At 40.2% G+C, this 23,111-nt stretch overlaps 1 protein-coding gene across 12 annotated transcripts in view; it reads left to right on the top strand.

Moving 5' to 3' along the window:
• Window positions 1-23,111, top strand: part of LOC145949035 (uncharacterized) — a 140,606-nt gene that overhangs the window by 46,387 nt on the left and 71,108 nt on the right. The gene's annotated exons all lie outside the window — the stretch shown is intronic.

The following is a 23,111-nucleotide window of genomic DNA, read 5'->3' as shown; positions in this document are numbered from 1 at the left end:
CACCCCTATGTTAGGCTATCATAGTTCTGTTAAGAGTTCTGAGTTATTTAGAACCATATAGGAAGAGTTCTTGATCATTTTTAGAAATAGTTCCGGTCATTACGATAACGAAAATCAGTTTCAAAAAATAGGGGTGCCAACTTCACATTTTTTTTACACATCGAGTTTCAATAGTTTTGAGCAGAGTTTTAAGGTTCTTTTAAATAGTTATATAGTTCTCCTGATTATTTTTTGAAAGAGTTCTGCAATTTTTAGATAAAAAAACGTACCTTCACGTATGCCATACGTCGACTTGACATACGTCGCAAAATTTCTACGTTCCGATGAATTAAAAAACTCGATACCTCGGAAACTATAACAGGTAGAGCTATGCGGTTTTCACGTTTTTTCTTGTCTTAACGAGTTCGATTCAGAACTCTAACGTCTTTCACCAGAACTTGATATTTTAAAAATATCTTCAATATTGAAAGTATGTTTTTTATCTCTATAAAAATTGCAAAACTCTTTCAAAAAATAATCAGGAACTAAAAAATTATTAAACAATTTAAATTTACTCACCTCACGGTTGCTCCTTTGTTGCCCGATGCCTCCCCGGGCCTCCTTCTCGTACAAGTTTCGAAACACTTGCATTCGCGTTATTTTTTTTCGTTCGCGACGCGCGGCGACGCCCGGGTTTTAGCTATCAAAATCTTCGACGCGTTTCGGTAAAACGCGAGGCTCGCGAGAGCTTATTCGCGCGCGAATAAAACCGAAGCTCCATTAGAACTCGATGTGTAAAAAAATGTGAAGTTGGCACCCCTATTTTTTGAAACTGATTTTCGTTATCATAATGACCGGAACTATTTCTAAAAATTATCAAGAACTCTTCCTATGGTTCTAAATAACTCAACTCTTAACAGAACTATGATAACATAATATAGGGGTACCAACCTTCATACACCCCTGAACAAGTCGTTGACTTTTTTTTATTAACAGAACATTTCTGAATAATCACTATGTTTTTCAAAAGAGCACCGTTTTATTCTCTTTTGTGTTCTTTTCAAGTTGTGATATTTCATGCAATTTAGTGAAAATTTAATAACGCGAATTTTTTTTCTCTTGCTAGTTTAGTATCTCATCATTCTTGGTAAAAATATATTGGAGAATATTATACATCTTAATATATATCTTAATATATACACACACACACATACGCTATAATACTTTAGGACCCATGCGTGGGAAGAAGTATCCGCGATCGTAAATCAGACGCCTGATGGCATCTCGTGGCATTCTAATCTATTCGAGACGGTAGACACAGAGCCGTGCCTCTATATACGTAATCCGGGGTTAAACTATGGTTTGGTTATTTATAGAAAGGAAAAAATGACCCATGTCGATATATCGATTCATGCCAACCTCCTCGTCTTGAGCTCTCGTCGCTTCACCCGACGAACACTTTTAGTCGCTTCGTCGTTCGCGTGTGCTGCCGCTGAATTTCAATAACAGGGGAATACTATCCGGTACGTAGGGAAATTTACTTATGTCACTCGACACTTCGCATGTTCTCCGAAGATGCGTCACTCTTGATCCCCGATCCGCGATCGAGTTTGTTCGAGGTTTCTTTTTGTGATTCGAATGTGATTTGCGAGATAAAATCCGTTTTCCTCTCTTCATTCGATTTTGTAATTTATAAAAACCGAATAAAATTAAAAGATTTTGACAAGTAAAATTCAATCAAAAATGAAATGTTTTAAGCAATATGATATGAAGAGAAAAACATTAAGTTTATAATTAGTTAAAAAAATTTTTAACTTTTAGAATATTTTTAATTCGTATTAATATTCCATTATATTTTAATGAACGTATTTTATTCATCGACTATATAGCAACGCGATTCTCCGGCTTATTTTTTTTTCAGCGCGACGCATATCACGAAGACAGGAAAAACAGATATTTAACGCACGGCTCATTCAACTTTACGATAGACGATGAGTCGCGTAATTAAAATAAAAATGCCGCGTGACGCGATACAGAAAAGTTTCAACTCAGTAACTGCCGTCGTTTCAGGTTTTTTCCCTTTTTTATTTTTTTTTTTTTTTTTTTTTTTTTTTTTTTATTCACGATGAGGCGAAAAATGTGTCTCGCCGCTGCGTTATCTCGGTACAAGGGGACACTTTGTTAGCGTTAACTACTACTGCTACTTTCTCGCGCACTTTCCGCGAGACGGATAATTAAAATGAAAATTTTATAGCGAGCGTATCTTTTAATATGTCTCTAGCGGATATTCGAAAAGAATAAGTATATATATACGCGGGCTCGTAATTTTCGCATGGAAATAGAAATTTACGTTTTAATGGAAGATTCTCTACCTTAATCCGTTCTGTGTAACTTATACCCGTCAAGAGCGCAAGGGACATTGCATAGTTTGCTTTTTCTCTCTCTTTCTGTATCTATCGTAGCCTATGCAACGCGAGAAAATTCGAGAGAAAGCTTTTCCGGTATGTCTCGAATCCCTTTTACATAGAATCTCCTCGGAAGTCGATATTATAGAACATACCTTACTGCATACTCGAGCTTTATCGACGCTTCGTGTTCCATGGTGTACGTTTCACTATACATACAACGGTCTGTGTAATGAAAATTAGTATTCCATGCTGCTACCGCTATTAAAGGGCTATTACTGACGGATTAACGGACACTCGATAATTAGACTTATGGTCGATTTAATTAACACCTGTTAATTTCTAACTTAATTTATCTTATATATTTTTCGTCTCTTTTCATCCGAATTTAGTTGGGGAACAAGATAGATATAAAAGAATCTCGATTAAACTAAGATCATCTTAGATGATTTATAATTTTCGACAAAATTCAAGACAGGCATTCATTGCCAATATATTCTATAATTATGTATATGTGTATTTTAATATTTTCTCTAATATTTTGTATATTGTATCTTGTGTATATGTATGTATATTTTCATTTTTCAAATGTGCGTTCTCTATACAAGATGTGCACGATCGATACAAGATTATAAATAGAATTCTCTCACAAATTATAGATTGTTTAAAATAATTTTAAAATTAAAACCAACTGATATTGGAAAACTGTTAATATAGCGTATATCTTTAATAAGATATGTGCATATCAAGATACAAAATAAATTAATACAACATCATATACGTAATTAATCGATGTAAATAATATGTCGAAATTTCCCCCGATGAAATACATAATATCAAAATATAAAATTTCGTATTACGATTTTACGCGCACGCAGCGCATTTCAATTTCATTGTTCCGGCCATTCATTCAGATACGGGATATTACCCCGTATCAGTTCACGTATCTGCGATCAGTTCAATAATACGTCTCTCGCGCGCAATCTCTTGCGTCGCCGGGGTAAAAGGCACCGGAGACGAGAATCGAAGAATGTCGGATTCCAGAACGGTGTGACCCGTCGCGCGCGCGAACGAGAAAGAAGGTCGAAGGCCCGCGACCGGCATGGCAGGAAATTGGTTTCGTTTGTGAAATTCCTCGAGCGGAAAGTACCCCCTCGTTTCGCCGTCCTTCGTCATCTTTCTCGCGCGCTCGAGCCTCGGATCTGCCCTTCCCTGCCCTTCCCTGCCCTTCCCGACCGGATCGGAACTTGTCGCGGATGGTCCGGGGAAAAGTTTACAACGAAGGTATTACTCGCACGTACCTGACCCTACTTTATATACCCCTTGTCCGCCTCTATTCGACCGATAGTTATATATCTACCAAACTGCCTTTAACAATCTTCAAGGAGATTGTCCTTTAAATTCGTCTCTTTATCGTAGATAAAAAGGACGCCGGTGGATAAAATGGAACGAAATCGTAACGAAGGATCCGTTTAGCGAAGCCGCCCACCATTTAAATCTCGAAACGAGAGAGCAAAAAAATAGACATAATGATAAAATCCAATTTCCCGTAACGGGAAATTAGTTTCAAACTTTTTTAATTAGTAAAATAAGAACTATATTCGACTCCCAGTGTATGTCTGTGTAGTGCAGAAAATTGATTAAAAATTAATATCGAACCTGTCATGCGCTCGTGTTCTACGCTATCGATAATGAGCGAGTCCGAGAATGTAATGCATTTAGCGATTTAACGAGGACCAGTGAATTTTTCGCGGACAGTCAATTAGCAAAAACGGGTCCGACTCTGGATCGCGCTGATTGCGCGTGCGGGAAAATTACTCGTTGACGAAGCGCTGTTTTCGCGAATTACACGTTGAATAATTTGGTTTTTAGGAAGAGTCAGTCGCGTGCTCGCTGACCTTTTGCAATCTACATCGCGACGCGAAAAATGGCCTGTGGAATCAGGCAGGAATGCGATTATAATTTTGATAATCTTTGCGCGAGTTGGTATAAATTTCCTTCCAGGAATCGGTATTCCCTTTTTATCAATGCAATCGCGTTTCCGTTACGTTTTGTCGTAAACGTTTGCGACCGTAAAACGTGTAACACGCGACGTAATGCAACAAATCTTCGCCCTCGCCCTCGTATCGCATCCACGATCGTGTTACAGCAGTTATACGATATTATTTGCCGGTAATACTCCTGTAATGCTGTGCCTCTCGACGAGATAAGCGCATAGAGTTTGTTACCGGCGAATCACGCGCACCAACATAAGGCACCCATAGTCGAGCCATTATGTGCTTTGGAATAATAAGCTGCTAAGCGCACGCGTTAAGCTAAGCCAGCGTTTGCTGCGTTCGCATTCGCATTTGCGTGTGTATTGCGCGGAAATAGCGAGTTCCCATAGTAATGCAAATGTCGATATTAGTCGCATTTACGTGTTCACGCTACCGGAAGTGCGTCGTAGAAAGCGCTTTTCGACTCTCCGCGCCTTTCCTTTTATCGATAATGAACTTAGCGGCGAGAGACACGACTAGCCGATAAATCGAAACAGGTGACACCGAGTTCGCGGAATAATTAAAGACCTCCTGTTCGAGGTCTCCGCGTTAAGAGTATCGCGCGAGGATGCGAGATTAACGTTGATTTAGATACAGCATCACGCTGACGGCATTAATCTAGTTAAAATATCGATCCGGGAAATTGACGTTGCCCATTTCCGCCACGCTCCGACGCCCGGGATCCGAAGCAGTTTAGCATAATAAATCGGGGAAGCTGGATCGGTCCCTGTGCACCGACTCAATGACCGACTTCCGGTTCCGTAGACCGATCCGTCGACGCTCCGATGATCGAATTCGCTTCGTTATCGAGCCGCGAGCGCGTATATATCGTTATGCGCTGCTGATTCTCGTCATCGCGAGGTTTATCAAATGAATAGTGGACGTCGCCGGCCGATCATTCATTTCACGATTGATTGAATTGTTACTGTCAGTCGTATCAATCGGAGGAATTTTTGCAATCAAATTTTCCCTTTTGAGATTTCAATAAATGTCACTTTTTTAAAAGCTTCTGTCGATATCATGATCTATAAGGTGATAATGTGTAACTCGAAAAAAAAAAATGTAAAAAATTCATAAAACTTTGAAGATGTAATTTTTGTGAGTGCACAGATTTTCTCATGAAACATCGCAACATTATTATAATTATCCTGCATTAATTCTCTAAATTATTACAAAGCGCTTTCGCTATTCTCATCCACCGTGTCGCGAGTAATAATTTCTCCATCGCACATCTTTCGCAATTATATTCTCTAAAGACTCTGACGTCGCTTTACGCCGACGCACTCACCTTCCTTTATCACGTTCCTTACTTCGCACAAATCGAACAGAGTCGAGTCGTCACCCACGCGTGTCCAGCATCCTCGATTGTGTATTCGTTTATCCGAACAAAAGCCGTATAGCTGCCGAGAATATCCACTGAGAAGGAACGATTTCGGGAAGTCCCTTGGACCCTAAGCTCCGAGAGAGAAAAGAAAAATGGAAAGAACAAACGCGTGGCGGAAGTCAACGAACCGGGGATGAATCGGGCTCTTCCTTCCTCGCTTCGCTTATATTATCGGCGATCGCACGTAGGCGCGCAAACGACCGATTATCGTGTTTCCTCCTCCGAGTCGGGTCGACGGAAAACGAGCCTGGGAATGATTTTACTTTGAATGAATTGCGGAGCGAAATCGTTACGATAATGGCCGGCTTCGACGTTGCCGTGGCCTCTCGGAGAGCCATTACGTTAATTACGCACGACGACGTTATTGCCGCGACTTCCCATCCCGCGTAAAATTCGTCGTCGCTTTCTCTCTCTCTCTCTCTCTCTCTCTCTCTCTCTCTCTCTATCTCGCTCACCGCTTTATCCCTCCTGCAAATAGGAATTGTTGGAAGATTACGATGACGTTTGCAGGTCGAGTTTACGACGAAGATTGCGCTTTACTGATTTAGATGAATCGGTTGAATTAAGCTTCGACTCTCTCTCTCTCTCTCTCTGACTCTGTGCGGCCGATTCTCGCAGAAAATAATTCGACCACGCGAATTGGCATGATATAAACGCGCGTCAATTAATATTCAGATAATAACCCATATGAGCTCTCGTTTCATTCGTTTTTAAATAGCTTTGCACTCTCGTTATTTATTATTCGACGAATAACAAGTAATGAATGACGCCCAAGTACGGAGGTATCGGTTGCAATAATAACGCTTATTATTTACACATATCGCGTAACACGAATAATTATTAAAACGAAAAATTCATATTTTTTATTATGGTTTCCCAATATCTACTCATAAGACCCACCTATAATTATACAAAATGCATGCTTCACTACAAGTCCCGAGATTGCTTATTATATCTATTAAAAATGAAAAAAAAAGGTCACAAAAAGGTTGAAGTCTAAAAGGGATATTATGTAAGAACAACTAAAAGTTTTTTTTATACACAGAAGTCTTTTATGCTATTTTTCTATCTTTCAAATTTACGAAAATATGTTCGTAAAATTATGAATCGAACAGTGTAAAATCAAATAAAAACTCTCTTAATCAATTATATATTAAGATCTCAATCAACATTCCATATAATGATGATGAAAGGAAGGGAATGAGAGAAAGAGATATAAACTGCTTGCGTCTCGTATAGATTAATTAATTATAGGTAGGAATTAATTCAACGTGTTAAGCAACCGCGCCATCGCGAGTCGCGTCTGCTGCATATCAAGACATTAAAATGACACGTTTATCTACCTTATTCGCGCGATTACTCTCCCGATGAGAACGGTCTAACGCGACGCGGTCCCCTGCGTTCCACCGAAATTCTGGATTATTTAAGACCGAGCGCGGTTGCTTCCGGAAAATTAACCATAGACGGCCGACCGGTCCTCGTTACATTAAAGTATGAATACGGACCGTTTATAATAAGGGATGTCCGCTTTATGCGCGCTCCGCGCGGTACCGACATTCTTTATGCTTAGTGCTTTCCTCCTAGTGCGGTGACCTTAACGTTGTCGTCGTCGTCGTCGTCGTCGTCGTCGTCTTCGTAGTAGTCGTAGTCGTAGTCGTAGTCGTTGTTACCGTCTCCAATGCATGCTGCCGCTGCAGGTATGTACATGCCGCAGAAACTTGCAGGCGGCGCATGCAAATGTTCGGATTCCCGTTGTCGTGTCGTCGCGAACAACCACAAACCCCTCGCCTCAAGATGTTGCTCGTACTACTGAGAAAAGGAGCGCGATCGCGTTCCGCGGGATATTAAGGAAACTTTTTACGGAAGGAAAGTTTACACGCGACGACTCGTCGACTTTTATAAACGTAAACCTGATATTATGCTCCCGTGATTTCTGCGACGCGCCATATATTACGGCGCATCGAGTTGCAAATTTTATCCTGGGAATAAAATACTCTTTAATTTCGCATTTGAAATGATTGAGATAATAAATCACCGACTTCCGATTTATTTCTTGATGAAATTAAGTTAATATTAAGGAGAAAAGAAGTTTACATCAACGAATATAATTCTTGATTATATTTTAAAAATTGCTTTTATGCGAATTCCATGATCATGGGATTTTTTTATGTCAATATAGTTAATATATATTAATTTTTAAATAATAAGAGATAAATATATATTGTCGGGGAGATATTTTATGAAACTAAAAAAAATGATACGAGAAAAAAACGTGAAAACGATCAGAAAAAGCGCCAGCCGATAAAAATAAAACGAAACGTGGAACTGAAAATAAATTGGTCGCACGATTGCGGGCTAATTGCGTTGCGGGAAATTAATTGCACGTTGAAAAACACGCGGTTCTTCCGCATTTGCCGATGGGTATCGCGCGGGACTCTCATTCGGGACATCCTTCGACATAGCCTCCGACAATTACACGTCGCGATCGGCTTCGGCGTGTTCCCTAACGTTAAGCGGCTTAAGGAAATTGTGCATAGATCGCCGACTCCTCCGCATCGTGCATTGTTCTCCGAAAGGCAAATGTTTAGCCGGGAGATGCTACATGCTAGACGTCGGCAGGCAACTATAATGCCGCTAGGATTTTTTTTCTCGTGTTTGTTTGCCCGAAGCGCTTCCGCGGTTCTTTTAAATTCGCGACGGCGGCCTTCAAAAGCTCTTAGAGACAGCTAACGCAACGAAAATAAACGGAGCACGACGTGCACGTTGAGCGAGTTAATTATGTCGGGGATTAGTTGTTTCTGGGTCCTCTCTCTCGCAAGGTTCGAACAGCTGTTGGCGCGTTAACTCTTTGCCACTCGACACTTGCCGCTCTTTGAGATCGACCTAAGTGGGCTAATTAGTTCCGAGACGCGAAGGAAAATATTTGTAACTAATCACTAAAAAAAAAAAAAAAAACTTTGCCAGAGAACTTAACTTGTTGAGGAAAAATAATTTTGTAAAAGAAATAAGAATTACCTGATTAGTATTATACTGAAAATAAGTTAATTTTTCTAAATATTATATATTTTTTAAATATTTACATTTTTTTTAATATTGCGTGCATCGTAAAGCCCCGTGATGATTGCGGATACTTTATAGCTCCTGGCGTAAAACGAACATGATCAAATAATTGCACACGTCATTGCGAAAGTTCGCTCTCTAGCCGTTTTCCCGAGCACGAACGCGACCTATCATTTTAAGGGATGGGATTAAACAGCGTCGTGTGCGAGATGGATATTACGCTCGCCGATTGTATCCGGGCGCATACAAATGTCCGAATTCGTTGCCGCGAACGCGCAATGGTCGATAGTTGTAAGGCGTTACACGTCGAGAGGTTTCCGTTTATGTGCTCGGGGGATTTACCGCGAAAGCGGAAATTCATCCTGCATACACTGCGTGGCAGAGACACCCGGCAGAAATAACCGGACGTCCTTCATATAAAATAAGGCTGTATGTCGAAGGTGAAACGTGCCCTTCTGAAGTTTTTCTTCGAAGAAAATTATGGGACAATATTCTGAGACATAAAAGTAATTTACACAGTAACGTGTAAAATCTATTTAACAAACCAATTATTTAAAGCATTACAATTTAGTTAATTTAGATTAGTAAAATATTACTGTACAAAATACACTTGAAGATCATTCTATCAAGATTTTAAAAAATTGTAAAGAATTCTAAAAATACTGAAACTATAGGAGCACAATTTTTATATATGTTTTTTAAACACCGATACAAAAAATCGATTAAAAATTCATGGCAAACGTTTATAGCCGAGTCGAGAATAAAAGAACAGGCCGAAGCGATATTAGAGAACGAGCTCGCAATGCAATTACGATGGACTCAACACGAGAATCGCGATAAGTAACTCAATCAGCCGGGGATATATCTTGCATTCGTTAAATCTATCAGATGTATCTATTCATTCCGAGGATGCCTCTATAATAGAACGCATAATGTTCCGACGCATATGGATATCGCTAGAACATCTTCTCATTGACCAATCAAATAAAATTTCTTTATCGTTACCTTCATTTATCTTATGATTTTTCTACAAGTAAGAATTATATACATATATTATTACTCTTATATTCCGCTTACTTCTAATAGTTATTTCTTTTAAAAATCTAAAGTGCAAGTGCCCGTTTGTATTTTCTCCGCTTCACGGTGCATATGTTTCGCGAGTTTCGTGGGGTATGCTATAACTGGACGTATGCCAAAATATCCCGTCGACGGACGGGTCGTCCTCCGTCGAGTTGACGGACGTTATATCCAGGCGACTACTCGCCAACTATTATTCACCACCAGCCAGCAAACACGAAAGCACGTACCTGTCGCTCCGAGACGAGTTTTGGACTTGTCATCGTAACTTATTGTTTTCTCCGACAAGGAAAACCAATTCCCTTCGATTGTAAGCTTGTTAGAATAATTGTAACACACACTGCGACGTTCGGCAGACGTCAGTCGAGACATCCTAAACGAAATACCGAGTAACAGAAGACTGACATTTATTTCGCCCGTGAAAAATTTCCGCGAAAAGAATTCCGTTTTATTTAAGAATCGAATAAGTCACATCGTGTTGCGGGAGATATCGTACATCGACGATTAACGCGCAAACTATCGACGAGGATTTAATCGCGCGTAAGCCTACATCCTGTGCCCGCATGCAATCTTCCCGTCACATCCGGAGAGAGGGAGAAAATGTATGTACGCCCGGCGATAGGAGGCTTGGGCGGCGGAAGAAGCCAGGAAGCCCGCCGACGCTTTATTCCGAGTCCGTCGTGCATCGATGCTGCGGCAAAGTCATCCGCTTACACGGCGATATTGTATTTACTCGCGAAACTAACTGCAAACTAGCGCGCGCGAAACTTCGTTAGAGGTAGCACGTGCTGTTGCTGTTGCAGCCGCCGCCGCGAAGCCGCGATACCGCGAGTGGGTGGGAAACTCTACCGCCCGCTCTGCTCGTCTCCGTCGGATAATTAAAACTTTCCGCGCGAGTGTAATTCCACGAACGACGCGCAGCGGTTGTTCCGCAGCCTCCTTATCGCGCAGGCCGGCCATTTAGCAGCGAGACCTGGAACTGCGCTCTCCTGTTGTATCTCCTGTTGTATATGTTCGCCCGTCTTCCAAACATTTCAACGATAGAACTTGTAAAAAGCGCGAAACATTTAACGCCAGTCGTTAAACGGAAGATCGAGTTTTCTCTCACTTTTTTTCCTCGTACTTCCTCTTTCGCGTTTGGTTAAAATTAATCGTCAAAGTTACTCGTTTACCCTTTTCTTCATCACATACACGTAAGATTTTTAATTTATTTAAAATTTAATTTTTTAATTTATTTAAAATAACATTCTTACAAATTTATGAAATGACAATTATAGTAGCAATTGTACTTGTTTAAAAGAGTAATCGACGGCGCGCGAAATCCCCGACCGACTTTCCCTCGATAAGAGTCTCCAGTTTTGCTTCGCGCTCTCGTCGGGATTATTACTTCCTTCTCCTCGTGTCTGCCGTTATCTGTCTGTTCGCGACCTATTAAATCCCGCACCCACGGGAACAAATTCTCTCTCTCTCTCCTCTCGAAGGGGATAAGTAACAGGCGCGTGAATTAATTACGCGCGCGTCTTGCATATCGACGACCGATGCGCGCCCTGGCTTGTTACACAAGAGAACCATCTCGACCCCGAGACGCGACGAAAATTTATTTACCTAATTAAGGAGACGCCTCTCTACACCGGGTCGCTTCCGTCGCGACGAAACCCCCGTCGGGCATATCGGGCGGTCGGTCGGTTACAGCTTCCACGGATTAATTCGGGGGGAAAACGAGGTCCCGTAGGCCATCGTACTTTGTTAAGTGTAAAGCATTTCGGAGTAAAAGGGGAGAGAAGGAATGGCTACCGTGAGAACCGGGAGAGAAACCGATGTGACGGGAAAGAGGGTTGATTTCCTCATCAAGTACCGCTAATGCACCCTGCCACCCCTATATACATATACGGATCAATAACGATCGATCTTGAGAAAAATCGAATACCCCCTCCGTAATCTCGCGCATCCGCGGGAAATGAGTCGAAAAAGCATTGCCGTCGACAGGCGGGCCATTTGCATAGATATACTACACACCGCGACGATGATTTTATATTATCGCAATCACGCGATGCTCGCACTGTTATCTGTTTTCCACGCGCGGAGTAAACCGTGTCGGCTGCTTCATTATTTGCGTATATAAGCGCATCGCCAGCTTTCTTTTTCTGTTATTTGTTCGCCGTAATTTCCGCCGTCCCGGCTATAAGTCTCGTCCATGCATACGTGCAAAAATGCGGGCAGGAAATACAAAAGTTTCACAAGTATACGTTGGACACCGCGCAAATACATCTCTCGCACATACTCATCTTTGTAATTCGCAGTATCAAACGTGCGCAAACCACGGCTCGCGGAATAATTTCCGTTGTTTATGCGTTTATTATGCGCCTGTTTATGTATATTTATTTTTCATGTCCATTTACCTCTTTTTCTTTTTGCGAATAGCGCGAACGCAGCCTTGAGCCATTTATCTCCGGAAGCGCAAACTCAAATTATGTTAAAATCTTGTTAAAATTAATAGCACGTTAATTTGTACTCGGGACGGTTATGCGAAGCTTGGCGTTCCGACATCATTTGATTCGCGCTATTTTCATAGTAAACCCACATGGCTATATTTGATCGAAATGAGAATTAATTGGACGGGAAAACTAATATTGTTTCAGAGCGTCAATTTAGTTGCATAATTTGCGCTCTGCTCTGTATTTATACTTGATTCTTTCCCAGCAAGCTATATACGTATATATATATATGTATATATAAATGTGATTAAAAATAAAATTAATTTAAATAACAGAATTAATATTACTATTTCAGCGCTAATTTTAATACATAGCGTGTATATATATATCGCTTTCGAAAAAAGCTCACGGCTGTACTCGAGTTAAATAAAAATTAATTAAACAGAAAACCCGAGATATACCTATATATATATATTATATATTGTTGCCCCGATTTTAATGCGACTGGTTTACCTCGTTCACGACAAACCCCCGTGGAAGTTAATGCAATTATCGGGTTTTGCGATATCACACGCACAGCTTGCGAAAATGCGAATCCCCTTAAATTTTCCGGGAGAAATATCGCTGACCGACGTCGCGCATTCGAGCGCAATGTCAGCGATTTAGGAAGGGAAGAAAGAGAATGTCTGTGGCATTTTTACGTTCGCGAACAGAGCACATGCCGCGGTGGTGCGGTTCAACAGAGTTCAACGCGACCGATATCGAACATAACCGGAAACTCACATGCGGGATATTTTCCGCGTCAGCCTGACTCGTCGCGTCCGATGTCACATTGACGATGTTCTACACGTACGAATATCACGACTCGCATTACAATTAGTTTAATTCGTGACGAGGACCATCGGAGGACCGAGTGGCCGATCAATCGTTATCGAATGTACATAATTGCAGTGTGGTTATCGTTCGATTGTTATTTTTCTCAAAAATATTGCAACGTAAAAAATTTGCAACGTTGCGAAAATCGCGAGCGTGATTCGTGTAAATAAAAGATAAATACCAAATAGATCGAAAAAATGTACATTATATCGTTACGAAACTTACAAGTCCATAAATTCAATATTATTTAATATTTTAATTCTTCCTTCCACACATTATATTGAGGAAATAGAAAAAAATGTTATATATCATATTTAAATATATATACACTGGTTCACAATTGATTCTCATAATAATATGATAAGGATTGATATTCAGCTTTTGAGAGAGAGATTGGAATATAATTTTTTTATTTTCACAATATATTTTAAACTTGTAACAAAATTAAGTATTTAGTATAATTTATTTTACATTTAGTATAATAATTAAAATTAACGCAATAATTTTTATTTTTCGTTTTATATATGTTATACTTTGCTGGATTAAATTTTATCAGGTTTCATCTATTATCCGTTGCTGGATAAAATTTTAATATAGACCTTATTTATATGTTTGCGGTAACCGGTTCATTTGTATATCGCACGATATTCTCCACTGGCAAAACTCTAAAAGCCCACGCGTGCAATGGCCAACAGGCGTGTTATCAACGCGCGGCCAAGTGTAGAAGAACAGAGTCGTCGTCCCGTGAGAGAAAGAGAGAGGATGAGTTACACTAGGGGATGCGCCGCACGGTGGTTTCTTTGCATATTTATATAGGAGAAAGAGCGATAGAGAGAAAAAGACAGAAAAAGAAGGAGAGAGCGGATGCTGTGCTGGTGGCGCTTATCTGCGGAATTTATTGCACGGTTTCCAACGATGTTACAGGGCTTTAAAACCGGCACTGTTTGACATTAAGTGACTTTACGGGATTTCAATGTAACGCTCGGGTGTAAGAACAACTTACGACGGACGCGAATATCGCGATGATTCTAAAACGAACGACGCAGGGGCGAGCTCGTAACGCAGAATATCGAGATAATCCGAGCCAGAATTACGAGCGCGACAACGCTAATCCTACTTGCCCCGATCCTGATGAATACCTATATCGTACTCTTTGCGATACAGCTCGGATTCGATTGATCCTTCTCGTACACACATGCGTGCGACCTTTTCCATTCTTATCAATCGTACTTATCGTATAATCCGCAAAATCATGCCTAGAATGCTATTCTCGCGAGAAGTAAGAACGAGTAGCCTGAATGACCATTTCACCACAGCTAATAATATATTGTCATTGATATAAATGATGAGTTTTTGTCTTTTGTAAATTTTACGATTTTATTTCAGCGCGAATATTATTATTATAATTTAATTTTAAAGATTAATTACAAAATTGCGATAAAAAGTGATATTATCTCAATTAAGATTTTGTAAAAAGGAAATGTCGATTTTGCAATGATAAAAAATTTATCGCTCAAACTTTATTGTGGAAAATCTTGAAAACGATGAAGAAATATTGCGTAAATGATAGCGCCAAGCAGGGATATTATTATCATCATTACGCGTTACAAAGGCATTTTTTTCATTCTCTCCACTTAACATAGTACAAGGGATGCCAGGAAATTACTCTTGTCCTGGCACAACGTCTCTCTCCGAGCAAAAGCCATTTTTCCCAGCTTGAGAAAACGCATGAAACGATTACTTAATCAAAATCGTAGATAAATGAACAACGGGGAAATAGTTTAAATGGACTGAAGATGGTAATGAAAATGAACAAGCAAGGTAAATTGATCGCTCCGTTTTTCCTTTTATTCGCGAAACGTAAAAATCTTTACGTGTCTTTTCTACGTCTAAAGATTAATTAGCACCTCGCGCGTGATGGTTTCGCGAGAGAAACGCAAACTTCTCCAGTTTCTCGCGTCATTATTCTCGTCGTCTCGCGACACAGACGCGATACAGCGCGTTTCCTAAACTCCCACATTTCTCTCTCTCTCGTCTCTCCTCATACCCGCCCTCGAGCTTTCCGGGTGTTCCAAACATCTCGGATTTCTGTTTCTCTGCCGTCTGAATTATGGGCGCTCGTGTCTATCTGTCTGTCTCTCGGGCCGCTCGCCGCTTCCTCGGTGGGATATATATTAGCATCTTTTATTAGGTGCCGGCGGCGCAGTCAGCGTGTCAAACAAATCCGCTCGCGCTCAACGATCATTCGTTATACACATTTATATATAGGTATACGTGGCGTTTTATTTTATCGGTCTGCTCCGAAAAGACTGACGTAGCGCCGCGGGGAAGCGCCGTGTTCGCTCGTTCGTTTGTTCCCTTTCTTTCGTTCAGCATTTCGACGACGATGCTCGTAAAACCCCAAAATACGCGTTACTGAATCGTCTTGGCGTTCCACGGCCGCAAATGTCACTTTCACGACGCGTTAAGTCAAGTCCAGACTAAGCGAACAAAGGAATAGTAAACGTACGTAAGATAGAAGAGAAGACGAAGAAAGACAAAGGAGCAATTAGAATTTCGTTTGATAATTGTTCGTTATTATTCGGCCTCATTTAAAAGTTAATAAGCGCATTTAGAGCACGAATGATTATGAACGAGCGCGTTGCATTTTTTATGTAAACCTATAAGACCTAAGACGTAAATATCTCGACAAGATATTTGTCGCGAGTTGAATTGTCAGAGTTAATGAAACAGTCAAAGATTTTATCGATCGATGCTGAAGTTGGAGAGATATCGAAGTTACATAAGTTTAATTATTCGTAGCGATGAACAGAATCGCGGATGTGTTATGATCAACCATCGATCAACGTCTACGTGACGATGTAGAGATTGTGAAAAATTTACACAAAACGTGAAATTATAAAATCCTATTTATTTTAATTAATTACTATATAAAGTGCGGAATAATGGTTCAGTGAATCGAGAAAGGAAAAATACAAACTCTGTCAAATTTAAATATGTGTATATATAAAATTTATTTCCATTATGTTCATGAACGTGTAAAGAAACATTCTCGAGCATTTGTTTATGCTCGTTCACTTAGTCTTGATCCGGCTTTAACTCTCTCTCGCGAATCGTCGAAGTTGACGGAATATCCCCTAGAATCATCGCGATTGAAACAATGGACAGATCGGAGGTACGTTCGACCATTTGTATAGCGATGTAGAATTGCGAATGTGTTGTGATATAACACTGTTCGCGCTCGATTGACGCCTACGTGACGATGTAGAGCGTAAAGGATTTGCACCAGTTTATATATATGAAATGATAAAATCCTGTTAATGCGAAACGATTAATGGTTCGGTGAATTGAGGACGGAAGAAACTCTCTTTTCACAAATTTAAATGCAAAGTTTATTCAAATAAGCGGTTGAATAATTTCGATCGTACGAATGACTAGAAAATAAGCGAATCCTACAATAGTACAAAGCGAATTATTTTATTACACGTTGCTAGATCCGTATTACATTTTATTTGATTTTATTTACAAATATCGCATAAGGTTGCGCGAGAGAGCGAAGGGGTGCATAATGCGATACAAAGCGATGGTTTTTAATAATACGCGCGTCGCATTAATTATATATATTAATTATATTAGTAAGCGCAACATTAAACGCGCTTCTAAAACTCTGAGCAAGTAGTGCTATCTATTTTTTTTTCTTTATCTTCTTTTATATTACTCTTTCGCCGGAATAAAATTTTCTCGGAACACGGGAAATATACTAGCACATCGACAGCAAGTAGTATAACTAAACGAATGCGGCGACAATAAAAAAAAAATATATATATATATATATATATATATATATATATAAAGACACGCGCGTCTGTGCGGCTTTTATTACGGCGGCAGTGGATTCCGGATCCTTTAGAGAGGCGTAGTTTTAAAAGTGCACGTCGCGCGCCTCGGGAGGTTAAAATGAGATTAAACGCGGTCGATGCGCGTCTCGCTCTCGGCAAAAGTGCAGCCCACTCTCTATACGGACATCGTATTGCGGACCAGACACTAGGCGTGTATAGCTTCGTAGGTCGGCCACGTATAATAAAGCCCGTGCAACAACGAGAGCACTTACTCGTTTCCTCGACGAGGCGAGTTGAAATTCCACCACCATCGCTGATACACCCACGCCTCCCCTTATACTCGCTCGACTCACACATACTCCAAACCAGAGCCGGCAGCGAATTCGCGTCGTCTGAATGAAAAATAATTTCTCATAATAATTCCTCATAATAATAGGAACAAAAGTGGTAAATGTCAGAACCGTGGAGAGAGATGTATAGATCCTTCCCCACTTATTATTATATCTCAATATATCTCGTCGTATTTTTTTTATTTGTATAATTCACGTAGAAAGAGAAATTGTACGGTTGTTTGTTGCGAAACTCCGGAGCTTTTACTGCCAGATTCACGTCTGTCCTTGGCGAAAATCTCCCCGCTTCGGGACCCCGAGGTCGGAAGCCGGAGCGTACGCAAAGTCGAGAGCGAGCGTAAGCGAGCGTAAGCACATCAAAGACGGCGCCTTATTAAAAGAGGAAAGGAAGAGAAAAAAACAGAGGGGCGAGAGTAAACCGCTCTTTTTCCCCGCCAAGTTCCATGCACACTCTATGTGTGCACACTCGAGAGTGAGTTATGCGCGTTGGCAGACGGAACGCGATGCGTTTTCTCCGAGAACCTGTCGCTTTTCGTCTTGCCGAAAGTAATGGATGGTCGATAAGGGTACGAGACGTATCGGTTCAGGGCGTACGTTTCGTAACGTATGTAATACAACGCGACAGAATCGAAACTTCCTTAATTTTATGCGAAGTGTACGTGTCAAATAGTCGCGAATACATCTTTCTTTATCGCGAGAACACAATGCTGGTGCAAAGTTGCTTGTGTCCCGAGAGTGTATTGTCCTTTTCGCGAAAGATGAAGGTCCTGGCTTTTCCCATTGAAGCTTTCTCCGTTTGGCACGTGCCGCTACTATACCTACTACTAGGTACAGTAAGATATTCTTATATCACTTCTCAGATATTTTGAAAAGAATATTATTTCTATCGCGCGTTGTGACACTTTATTTCGGAAAATTAATACCGAAGTGCGTTGCGTACATTTTCTCGGTGGTCGAATAAAAAAAAAATTTTTCCCGCATTTTTTATTGTTTTTACTGTTTTATAAATGCGAAAGAATTAACGTAGGAAAGGGACTTAATATAATTCCATCCGAAACTCGTACATTACCGAGGAGAATTAACGTGTGAAACGTCGCTCGTGCATTCCATTACTTTAATGACGGTGTTTAGAGCGGGTTCGGTAAAGACACAGGAAGGCGCATCATTGCGCCCCCGTCCCTCCAGCCTTATTTAAGTTCGCCTTTGCGCGTCGTTCGCGCGCGCCGCCGCCGTAATCTGCATATTTTCTATTAAATCAGCCGCCACGTCGCAGCAACTTTATTACTACCCGTAGTTTGTCCCTTGTATATTTCGTGTACTGTTTAAAGCGCGTTCAAAACTTCGCGACTCGTTCCACGTTGGAGAACAGGCGCTGCTCGTTCAAGGACATAATAAATTGCATCCATCTATATAGCCGTGTATCGTCTCTTCGTCTTCCGTCATCTCCATTCGCGTCGCGCCGCATCCTCCTCCGCCTTCTCCGCCTACTTTTCGTCCTTGGCAACACGCTTGCGTTATATCGTCTAGCGACACTGATTAAGATGTCGATCTTGTACCACCGTAACAGCGGATGGAAATACTATCAGACGGAATATACGGACAATATGGCGCGCGTGATTCGTTGTACCGCGCTCTTCGCTCATCCCTTCAACAAGATATAACGTTTCAACAACTCAACAAAACGTTTATCCTCGTCTTAATTGATCGACGCGATGTAATTATCAGAGCAATTACATTAATTTAAGAGCGACGAGAAAATGAAGATAATTTTCCATTTGTGACGAAATTTGCGAGATAATATAATAATTTTAATGCGAATAGCATCTCCCTTGATACGCGCGCGGATAAATTCTGTGTTATTCTCAGAGCTTTGATTGTTCATTAACTCCGTCTGTCAGATGCTGATTAGTTTAATTATCGTCATTTTGGGAAAAGATTATATTTTACCGAGTGCTAAAGTGCTAAGTTGACCAGACTTCTGTGGCATTCGCGATTCGTAATCCGAACAATCTAATAAATGGTGCGACGCGTGCTGCCTTTCACCAAATAACCACGAACTAATTTCTACCAGTCCGTCGAGGAAATCGCATCTGGCTTTTTCGGGGTTAATGGCTATCTCGAGTGTCGGAAAGGGGGATGAACTTTCTTCACGAAGGGTGCGAGATGGCTTCCCGCAAGAAGATAAACGGTCGCCGACCGTAGATCGGAAAGAAAACGCGTGTTTGGGTTCTGACATCTAAAGCGAGGAGCTTCGAAAAATCTTTTATGGATGATATTAGTTCCGAAAGGAAATTGCTGACTCCATCGCTATCGAAACTTTATTAATAATCGTTACTAATATATATTTCTATATCTTATTCTTCTCTCTCGTAATATATCATAATATCTCATAGGATCAAGAATTTTTTTTTTTTAACTGATGTAAAAGAAAAAAATTAAATATTTTTTGAAAAAATTGAATATTGACTGCCGAACAATATATACATACAAGGCTTGGGAAAAAAAACTTAGATTACATTATTCAGATTCGGTTTTTCAAGATATTTTATTTAATTTTTGCTTCAAGTGACGAAAATCGGTGACTTAAATGTGTCGAAATAAATTTAATATAGAAACGTTATATCTCACGTGCAGTTTATCTTCTCTGTTTAAAATAGAAACTGTATGTGTAGTATTTAATATCATATAACTAATATGATTCTCCTTTCCGACTAATTGCGGTATACCTTCGCAGAGCTCTCCGGAGCATCGCGCTTCAGACGACAGAAATTCCGTTAATTGCTTATGTAAACAGTTCGGATACTCAGCGCAACCTCCACTATCGTTTGCGGAGAACGCAATGCTTTCCGAAGGAAGGTAGCGAGCGAAGGGGACAGAGAGAAAAGAGACGCGTGCGCGAGTAGTTTCGTCGTCGGAGACAACGAACGCAGACTCCGGGATGTCTTCCGCAAACAGCGTTTTCCGCGTTTCGAAGCAGGAAATCGTAGTGGAGTCGAGAGCGACCGAGGTTAACGCGGGTGCGCGAAAAGAAAAACACCCCCGGAAAAAAAGAACAACGGCGAGCGAGGGAGCCCGGGGGAACGCGGAACGCGAATAACGTGGTTTACGATAAAAGCTGGCAGCACACGGGGTACACAAAAGTAAGAATATAAATGATATATACAACGAAGCACCGGAGAGAGATCGCATTGTATGCGCGATAGCGTTTGCGATGGGCGTGTGGGAAATTTACAGCGGCGCGGAACGATAACGAGGAGAGGACACACGTACACACACACGTGAACCATTTTATTATTTATTCTCCATTATTCCCAATTTATCATTGTTGCGGATTATTCTGGTTTCGTTATTTGTCGGCACACCGCCGGACAGATGTCGGTTCGCTATTTCAGCTGTTCGACGCGGTAAATAAGCCGCTTTTGATATTGAACCTGAAACAAATTGAGCGGTTTCGCCGACGCTCTCATCGATGTCGTTTTAATATCAATCTTTAAGCTTGATCGATTCTTTGCCTCTTTCTTTCAATGAATGAACAAAAGTGCGCTAATTGTGGTACGATGAGCGATCGAGATAACCGGCTTCGAGGGACAGTAGCTTTTTTTTTTCTTTCTTTTACTTGGCGTCGAAGAATCTTACATATCCTGCCTCCATACACAGTGTTCCTCATATCTTAGTAAGTGGGCCAAAGTAATGATGCAGCATAATGTCTCATCGAAATTCAAATCGTCTCAGCGCGCGCCGTCTTTATCTAGGCTAATTCCAATTAACTTCTCACCATATACCCGGATTAGCTTAAACTCCAAGTAACCTGCAGTCATGAAGAATTTAAGCCGCCCTCGAATTGCTGCTCATCCGAATATCTGCAGCGGCCCAAATTTGTACTTTAAGCCCCGCTTAAAGAGCAGCCAGAGACGACCATGATTTTACCTAAAAAGGCATAAATGCAAAATATTCGCGAGAACTGAATTTTACAGGAGAGGAAAGTCGCGTCTGATCCCGGAAAGGGACGGGTAGGACAAAAAAGCACATGGTCGCCTCGTAAATATCTTCTTATGCTCGTAAAATTAATCAGTCGACGAAATCTGGTATAAAGCCATAAAACAACGGCAATGCGAAGCCCCGCCATCCTGAACCGCTTTAAAAACAACATTCTTCTTCCGCACGCGTGAACAAACGATCGGGGTATCGCGTTTTATACGCATCGTGGAGAGCTTTACTCGGGCGCGACTTAAATTTAGAGCGCGGAATGTTCCACGTGGCTAAAGACGGTGTGTCACGTGTTATACGTTCAGTTCGACTTAATGTTGCGTGAAGAACTGGAGATGAGAAAAGGGCTCGATGTGTTTACGCTTCATATAGATTAATAGTAGTTATCTTTTTTGTCAGGCATAATCAAGCGGAAAATATCCTACATCTTCTTACGAACGAATTATCTGGGAAGTAATATAAGTGAATTTTTTTTTTAAACGCGAGACGAATTTAAGTAATGTAAAGAGAAAGAGAGAATAATGATACTTTTTAATATTCTCTATAAATCTGTTTAACTCTATAAGTCTGTTTTAAGATAAGCGGATTATGTATGAGAGAGAATGAAAAATAATATTAATTATAATATTTTATGGCATGGGGAAATCGAATATCCAATAGTAACTGTCTAATGCAATTAATTTGTGATAGATTTAATAAAATCATTTATTCCACCATATATATAATTTGATGCGATAATAAGCAGCAACGCAATACATGCTTTAATTGTATAATAGAATATGATGCAATTTTATTTTATAATAGCAGAAAAAAAGTGGGAGAGAGAAGAGTGGCTATTTGTCAGGAAGCTTATATTAAAATAATAATTTAACTCCGAAAGAAACCGCAGCAAACTTTAAATAATGACAACTTCCTGTAGCGATATAAATTATTGCGGAGCAAAAATTTCATAAAAATACGCGCACACAACAACATGGGAAATTGCATCGAATACAACTACTACTTTCTGTAATCATAATCCAACTTACGTTTATATAGTACAGTACATTAGAAAGTTTTTCATAATTGAAGATAAAAAAGTAAAAGTAAAATTGTAAAAGCGATAAAGTAATGTAACGAATTGTGTTTAAGATGTTATTAATTCTTTGCGAAAAGTTCTACGCGCGGCGGAATGCATTTGCATTTTTTCCGAGTCGGAAATATTAATATAGAAGCATCTGACTGAGTACGCTGAACGAGTAATAAGATTTCGCAAGAAAATCGCATTAAAGAGAACGAGAAATATAAAAAAATCGCATGCAAAGTCAACATTCCAATGAAAAATTGTAGTCATAGCAATGAAAGCAATTCTGATACGAATATATACAGCGTTTCGTTTTTATCGAATCAAATCATAATATGACGAATATATATATAATCGGTCGAAAGTCGATTTATAAGACTAACAAAAATACTAAGATTAAATATCTCAAAAAATAAATCTTGAAATTAAATTTCAGATTAAACTCTGGAAGAATAAAGAATTGAAATTTCGCTATTTACGTACATTTTTGAAACTTGAATCGCAAAGACAATTTAATTTAAATTCCTTATAAAGAACATTTTACTAAAATTTGATACGATGAGAACGGACAGTCTGTAGAAACAGAGGGCATGGAATAAGAGAAACAGAAAGGAAGACTG

This window comes from Prenolepis imparis, unplaced genomic scaffold (genome assembly GCF_030444845.1).
Source record: "Prenolepis imparis isolate NDT839.2.m4 unplaced genomic scaffold, iyPreImpa1.0 SCAF_2, whole genome shotgun sequence".
In the NCBI taxonomy this organism is placed as follows: Eukaryota; Metazoa; Arthropoda; class Insecta; order Hymenoptera; family Formicidae; genus Prenolepis; species Prenolepis imparis.
Note: the sequence above shows the minus strand (reverse complement) of the source record. Positions and strands in the feature narration are given on the sequence as shown.